Below are 9,325 nucleotides of genomic sequence, written 5' to 3'. Positions count from 1 at the left end.
TCCTTATTATATTTTTATGAAATTTTAACTTTTATTGTTAAATGCTTTAATCTTCTCCCATTCCAGCTCTTGGCTTTCCAGTATTTAAAGATTCCTTAATACTATGTCATCTTGACAGCAGTATATTTCATGAAATTTTTGTTGTATTGTTATGAAAGTAATTTTTTTTTGAGTCAATGCAAATTTTGTGGTGAATTCACATTTTTTGTTTGTGTGTGTTCTTTGAATGTTAAGAATGGAAACTCAATAATTTTAATTTATTAAACCATGATCTTGTGAGTAATTTTTATGAAATTAGACTACTGTTAATTTATAAAACTGCAAGTCTGTATGTGTTTACTGTTAATGTAATATTTATACCCTGTGTAAAAGAAAGTACCATTCTTGTATATTGTCTTTTCCTATTTATATTAAGATGAATTTCATTTTATATTTGCACAGTTCAATTTTTATTTTTTAGTGCATCAAAGTATTTGTCATAATATTTCTTATCTATACAAACATATATTAGATATTTCATTTAATTAATTTTTAATGATTGTCATAATCATTATTTGATAATGAATATTTGTATATGTATAAAGAAAATATCAGTATTTTTTACATTTTGATCTTTATTGTGATATATGCTCTTCTTTTCTTCTGTTAAGTCAATTAAATTTATCAGGGATTTTAGGTTTATATTTCAAATATGAATTTGCTCTTTAACCCTTTTTTATGCCACAGGAAAATATACATTCCAAAATCATTACATATCAGTAAAATAATAAAATCCTTCCTCCTTGCCTTTCAATTTGCATAACCCTAATAATTTCTCCACGCATTTCGCGCGTTTTAAAAAGTTGCCACCATAGTGTAACATTTTCCCAAAATTTATCCTGTTTCAGCTACCTTTCCGTATGCATTTTAATGACCTTCAATTAAAATTTTGTTAAAATGGCTGCAACTCCTAGATTTTTATCATTTTACAACAACTCCTAGAGAGCCAAAAGTTTGAAGTCATAGTCACCATCTTAATCACTTTTCCTCTAGATGCATGATGAAAAATTTGTTTTTACTTTTTTGACTGGGTTTGGACATACGAAAATTATACTGTCTTCTGCTTGGGAATGACGATTTTCCTCTTATAATTCTATTATTATCATTTCCAAAATAATCAGTAAAAGTTAGTGAAAAAAGTTTTTGGAGAGTGAGAAGCTGGTGTTTCTTATGTAGATTCGCCAGTAGAGTATTTTTTTTTTAAATGTTTGGTAATTTTATGCATAGTAAAGCTGAGTTTAAGCCTCTTTGAACTCAATGCAATTCTCGAATCATTATAGATAACTATTGTTTTCATGTGTTTGTTTTTATTTCTTTTTCTCACTTTTCCAAAAATTTATTTTTATGTAAGTGTAATTTAGCTATTTATTCTTTTATTTCGTTCTCATTATTTCTCTACCGCTTCGTGTAAGTTAAGAAATAGTCTTTATTTATTATCAAACAAAAAAAAAATTCTTTATTTTTTTTAAACTTTTTGTTAATTATTTCTCAAAGCATATATATATATATATATATATATATATATATATATATATATATATATTTGTTTTCATAAACAGTACTTTGGAAAATGGAAAGCAGATATTTCTTTTGGAAAACTGCTAATTAAATATTCATTTTGCTTCACTTGCATTTTGACACAAATCAGGAATATGAATGTTTGGTATAGTTTTGATAAATTTTGCAAAGACATGAATAATCTTGATTATTTTTCGTTTTACCAAATATAAAAAAATAAGCACTGTTAATTGTAAATATACATCAAGAATAAAAATATTTATAAATTTAAACATGAGACATTTTTTAACTTTAAACTAAAATTACAATTTTCTTATGATTTATGTTACATATTTACATAGAAACAGTCTTTTATTTTTTACACGATATTATGTATTCAATATTTTGGTAGGAAATATATAGTTATTTCTCATCAGTTAAATCCATATATCTTGGTTAAGGATGAAATTTTGCTTAAATGTACCGGTTTAAAGGTAATACAATCATTGTACGAAAACAAATTTCTGCAGATATTCTATGCTCCAAACAAATTTCATATGCGATATCCTTAAATAGCCATGGACACCATAATTACTATTTTTCCATGATTGAAACGAGTTGATATTCGCATAATTAAATTTTCTGTGCCTGGTTAGCATGAGAATTCCGCTGCTCTGAATGATTGCCCAGTTTTTTAAAAACAGATTTATAGTTTATTTTTAAGATTTTTTAAAAATAAAAGGAATATTTAAATAAATTGCTAATGATAAATTTCTCTTTATGGAATTTTAAAAGCATTTTGGGTGATGCACAGAAATTCATCCAAATGTAATTTTTTTTAATGTATAACAAAAAATCTAATTGCTGATATCACGTATATATCAATACTTTTGTTTACATATCATCAATATTATGGTTGGCAAAGAAAAAAATGTTTCGTTTATTAGTCAGCCATGTATATTCTAGATTGTATTATCTACACATTATTTTTATTGCAATTGTATTTTATTTTTCAGAGAAAGTTTTAATAAAAGAAACACACGTAAACTATATTAAAAAAACCTATAAAATTCCATTAATTATATAATATTTATTATTAAAACTAAAATACCTTGAAATTAACATTCTTTTATTTTAAAATAAATTCTACATTTTTAAAAATGTCTATTGTAAAATTTTTAGCCATGTTTCATAGAAAACATTTAAAAAATCGGTATCGTAAAAGACATAGCTAAATGCGGTGTTTGTGTCTAGCAATACTATATACTTTTAGGAATTAAAAAAAATAACAGTAAAATTAATAAACTATTTCGCTAATATAAATATTATAATTATAAAGGTTTTAAAAATTGTAATTTATAAATGTCTCTTCCTATCTTTGTGCATTTTACTCTTTAACAAGGTAATCCAATTGAGATCCCCTTGAATCTCAGTGCATCTACATAATTTTCAAAAAAAAAAAAAAAAACTGTCTTTGCGGGATTTTTTTTCCCTTATTTCAAACATCATTTTATAGCGGTATTCGTAAAAATGATACTATCTATGGCTTATCTTTTTCATTAAGAGTGTAAAAATCTAGCTGAGCCTATGAGATACTCTTATATGCTTCGCATAGCACATAAAAATTACCCTAATTTAATATATAAATTCAATAATTAAGTATTTCCCAGATTTGGTTCTTGTTAAGAAAACTTTAAAAAATCCGATGAGTTAAATATGATGATATTGTCTATATGTATTGTTCCTATGCAGATTATTAAAAATCGAAAACTATTCAAACAAAAATAATAAATCAATCAATAATTTAATTTAATTTAACTTAACAACAGAAAAAGAGTATCATTTGAAGTATTGTTACACTTGAAATATCCAATTTAGTCAGTGTCAATAAATGATTAATAAAAAAAAATTAATAGGAAAAAAAGTGTGTTTTTTTCTCTTTTTATTTATTTATTTATTTTTTACTAAGAAAAGCTAAAAAAAATTTTTATATATTAAGCCCAAAATAAATTAATCCTTCTGAGTTCCGATAGAATTAGTTGACGAAACGACATGTCAATGATTGATAATTAATCACATTCAAGAGACTTAGAATCTCACATAGAACATCTGTTAAAAACCTGAGATCGCCTCCGACCAGTGATATATGTAAAGGCGTTGTTGTTGCAATAAAATTTTCTCGTTTTATCATTTTTGGTTCCGTTTATAAGTTTAAAGAGATATATAAATTTTTAAACATAAGAATTATTTTTATTACTTCGTAAAGTTCACAAAGAAATTCAAAATGAATCTGAAATGAAGAAAAAAAAAATTAAATTTTTTTATACGACAATGCACGGAAAAAAAGGCCGCAATAGGTTTTGCATATTAATTAGTAAAAATTTTGGGAGATTAAAAACAAAACAATGGCTTTGACGTTTGGCTTTTATGATACAATAGATTCATAAGATATTTGGAAATTATTTTGTGCAAATGGAAGGCTTTGAAATGTTATATTATAAACTTATAGGTGATAAAAATGTCTTAAAAATATTTCATAACGAAAATAAAATGTAATGATTTAAAATGAGACAAATGCGTACCGATTTAAAAAACTGTATACTTGAAATATCAAATTTTCTGAATATGTTTTATTGAGAATTGCGCTTCTAAAAGAAAGAGAAGGGGGGGGGGAAATTCGCCTGAAAATTTACTAATATCTTCTCAACATGAAATTAATAATAATGACACTGCTAAACTCTAAAAAAAGTAAAGGTAATGATTTTGTTTGATCCCAAGTCAATTCTGTAATCCTTATAGATTCTAGACTTTAACTATTATCAAATCTTTAACTATTACAGACAAAGCTATTTCATTCTGAGAATTTGTTATTGAGTGAGAGCATTTTAAAAAAGTTCAGAGATTTAATGCAAAAATTTCGAAATTTTCTAAAATATTAAAACAGTGTGTACATATATATATATATATTAAAATCTGAATCAAAAATGCTAATTTAAATATGACAAGCCTTTAGTTTATGCACAATGGGGGTCAATTCACGGTCACGTGTCAGGTACCAAACAAACCGTTTCTGTTCAATTTTTAACCGTTCTGCTCATGTCGTGTTGTCTGCCGATAACGTTGACGAAACCATTGTTTAGTAAATATTACGCTAGCCGATCAATTATTAAAAACTTCTGATTTTTTTTAAACATATTATTTTGAATTATTTTCTCCAAATTTTCTTAGTTATATAATTTTATTTCTTATATTAAAATTTTAATTAGTACTTTCAATGGAATTATTGTTTTTGCATAGTTAATTAACATCGCTTTTTAATTCGTTTAGTGCCGCTTTATTCTTTCCTTTCCCATATCCTCCCCCCTTTTTTTTTTATCCGAAGGATACATTTTGACAAATGACTATGGCAGTGTTTTTGAAAAATTACATATGTTCTTTTTTACATATTATTTAAATATTATTGAATGTTGAATCTTATGAATATAGTTCCCCCAGTTAGTTCTTTAAAAAAATAATTATTATTCTTAGATAAGTTAATATTTTAAAGCTTACTAATAAAATTATTATATTATTTTTTTCCTTATGCAATTACTTTTATAAATATTGAGACTTTGATGTTTTCAGTTTGCTCAGAGGAAAGAACATGAAACTCAAATTAGTATATATTGAATAAATTATGTTTACAATTTCAAATTATGAAATTTAAAAGTTATGGATACCTTTTTTTAAATCTATGCAACTTATGAATAAATAGTTTCATTCTAATTTGTAAAAATCATTAAAGAAAAACAAACAAAATCACGCTTTCATAATTTTTATTTACACATTACAAATATATATATATATATATATATATATATATATATATATAGATAGATAGATATATCTATATATATATATAGAGAGAGAGATATATATAAAATATATATGTGATAATTGTTTGAAAAAATATGATCAAATGTATGTTTCAATGTACTCACTAATTCAAAAAACTGAAAAAAACACAAACGATTTATTATTTATCAACACTTATTTTTCTAGACACTTAGAAATAATATGAATACAATATGACAAGAATGTCAATGCAAATGATGAAATCAATTTTATTCAACAGAAACATCTTAGATACTAAAGAACAGTTTTTTTATCACTAATAAAGACATAATGTTGAACAATATACTTTTAAAACAGAACATTTATAAAAAAATTTTAAATGCTAAAGTTACATTGATAAAAATTACATTGAATGAATATCATAAAATAAAACAAAAACATACAATACAGTAAATTTAATAAAGAAGAATAAGGTCATGATATAGATATATATATATATATATACATATATATATGCAGAGAGAGAGAAGTTAAATAGGATATAAAGAGGAGTTGAAAGAAACACTTTTATGCTTTCACAGAATTATATAATTCAAAACTGATAGGTTAAAGAATGTGTGCGTGTAATTTTTAGTTTTCTTATGTGTACAAACATTTCCGCATAAAATTATTGTTTGCACATGAAATTGGTTTGGAGAAGAACTGAAATTAATTTTTAAATTAAATGAATTTCATTTTTGGAGAATTGATGCCTTCTTAAATAACATAGAAAAAAAACTTTTTAAAATCAGTTTTCTTCAAAGCATGCCAATTTTTCTATAAGAATTCAGATTTAAAACGTAAAAGCATTAGAAAAGTATTATTTCAAATGAAATTTTGTCCAGATACTTTCCCCTCTGTTTTCCAAAATGTGTTAAATATGAAACAACGCGTTCAAAATGCTTATTGATTGAAATCGGCGCGTAGGTAAAAGGCTTGCGGAAAATCAGCAGATGTTTTGTATTTGGGAGGTCGATTCTTTATTCGCCCTCTTCATGAGTTTACTCTCTCCTTTACCACCTTTTATGACTGGACTTCTGAGAAAAAACGCTATATGAAAAGAGAGGATCAAATCAATATCTTTCATTTAAATAGGCAATTACTAATCAAACGTGGAGACTTGAATATGTTTTTTCTTCACCACTCTTTCTAATATTTGCAGTTTTTTTTATTACATCTTTTCAAGTTTTTGTTTTAAATAAAAAATTTAATCAGAATAATCTTATTTTATTATTCTCCAAATTTTAAATTGATAATTATTTAAGAATCTCTTTCGAAAACTGCTGGCGAATATATTTGATTCACTAATCTTGATTGTGATTATTGTAGATTTAAATTCAAAATGCTTTTAAAATATAATTTAGCTGACTTAATGTAAAAAATTAAAGATAAAATGCAAGATAGCTGGAGACTATACGATTTTATGCAAAAAGGAAAGTTAATAAAGCATTCTTAAAAAATGCATTTAAATGACATTTGGATGGACACTAGGGATTTTTTATTTGCTTGAAAACTTCATTTCAAGTAGTGATATAAATAATATTATTGAATTTGTTGCTTATTGTATAATACCATTTGTAATAATTTGAATTTTAAAGCAGTTGTACATCGTATAAAATTCTTACTTAGTTATTATTATATTGTAAGATCAAATTAGTCTCTTCTTTATTTTATGTACACAAAAGAATATATAGATTCGTTTAATGGCAATGCAGCAGTAAATTTAACCCATAGAAAAATGATGAAAAAAGTTCAATCCCTAAGTCCTTCTACGGTAAGCTTATAGAATAGTGTAGTAGAATAAGACTATTAGTGAAAAAAAAAAATTGAAACATTTTAATACGGTAGAAATCTTATTTTTATGGAGAAGCAAACATAGTATTTGTAAATTTTAAGTGAATACTATGAAGAAATGTGGTATAATAAAAATTAATAAAAATGCAGAATAAATAAGTAAGATTTTAATTCATTAAGGGTTAGAGAATATTCAAACAATACTATTTTTTGAATACTACAAATCAAATCAATTCTACTTATTCTTTAAAATGCACACACACACACGCGCGCGCGCGCGCGCGCACAAAACACAGATACAAATATTTTAATAGTGGAACAAGAAATAAATTCGCCCCATATAAAAAATATTCAAATATATACATATTTTTTTTGTTTCAAGAATTAAATCTTTTTCCCTAATTTCGAGAAATAATTTTTCAATTCAATATAATAAAAATGTTTTCATAATTTAAAACATTTTTTAAAAAAATTCAAAGGATCGAACACATTTAATTTGTAACAACTAGACCCGTATCAAGGCAAAAATTATAAAAATTTGCTTTTTACTTAAGTTTTATGCAGTGTTATATGATACAACTGAAAAACGATTACTAACTCCCACACAGATTTGCTGCGTTTTGAAACTACAAGACAATTTCAATTTTTCTCAGAAATCGAAAAAAAAGAAGGACCTATTCATCTCACAAAGCGAAAATTTGACGCGATAAGCAACCGGTGTCCTGACACTGCTTTCGGGTGGCTAGGAATTAATTAAAATTCCTACTGGGCAGAAAATATGCAGAAGGGGTAAGTAATATATTTGCCCAATTTGTAGCACTTAAAAATAGTAAACAATGTAGTAAATATTAAACAATATAGGAAATAGAGAAATTCAGTTTTAAAAGAGTCGCATTTCAGAACAATGCATAAATATGTTACGTCATCCAACCTTAAAAATTAGATTTAAAACATACATTTTAGATTTTAAAAAGATTATATTCTTTCAAAATATTTTTTAAGAATACAAAAAAGCCTATAAAAGGAATATAAAATTAGTTAAGCTTAAAATAATCCATTCATCTAATGATTCTTTCTAATTGTATAGAAGAAATGATTTCTTTTACAACGATTTATAAAAGTTTGTACTTTGTATGAGAAATATTTACACAATATCATTTTTTAACTTATTTTCAAAATATATTTAAAAAAAGAATATGAAACCTCTTTGTCGTGGAAAATAATCAACTTTTTTAAAAAAGGAAATTTTCTTTTCATTTTAATATTATAAAATTGATCATTCTCTTGTTAATGTACCATGAAACCTCATGATAGACACTAGACAATGCTTCATTATCAAAAACAGCAGAAATGAGATAGAAATATCAAAAACTGCAACTTCCAGTAATATGAATCCCTAGTTTCTCACTATTGCTATTTTTACCTTGAAATTGAAAAATACAAATATTTTATTCATAATGCTTAAAATTTAATATACGATTGATCATTCTTAGGTGAATGTACTAAAAAGACATCGAAGGAATCAGTCGATTTCAATTTTATGTGCGATATTAATGTAAAATCTTAAAGTCTGTAATAGGCAAATGTATTGAAAGGGGAAAAGGAATAGAAAGAGTCACGGACTTCCTTCAACCTAAAACGGGAAAAGAACAACTCCCCGTATTAACATTACGCGGCGTCAGTCGATACTTCTCAAAGAAAAGAAGGGGTCTCGGCTGATCCCCGCTCTCCCGGCGGAGGAGAGGAAACGCCAGAAATACAAAACATTCTTCTCTTGTGTCCTCAGGGAATGCCCCATTCCCTTAACAAAAATCATAAAGAGAAAAGCAGAAATCCGTGAATGGGTTGAAAAGTGAACAGATCGGTTATTCTTAGAATTATCGTATAATTGAATCACTAATCACTGGAACTGGAGCTATCACAGGAAAGTGTTCATAATTGTGAAGTCGCCGCTCCGCTTAATGATAAAAACTCCGCTTGACTTTCCTTCCTATATTCGCATTTGAAATGTGTTACCCCATGACGATCATTTCTAATTGTCTGTGACATGACTCTCTAATGGCATATATTCTGTTTACGCTGCAAGTGCCATATATTGGCAGAATATAGAACTAAAAATAAT

Source organism: Argiope bruennichi, chromosome X2 (genome assembly GCF_947563725.1).
Source record: "Argiope bruennichi chromosome X2, qqArgBrue1.1, whole genome shotgun sequence".
NCBI lineage: Eukaryota > Metazoa > Arthropoda > Arachnida > Araneae > Araneidae > Argiope > Argiope bruennichi.
The sequence above is the reverse complement of the archived record's forward strand: the minus strand, read 5'-3'. Positions refer to the sequence as shown.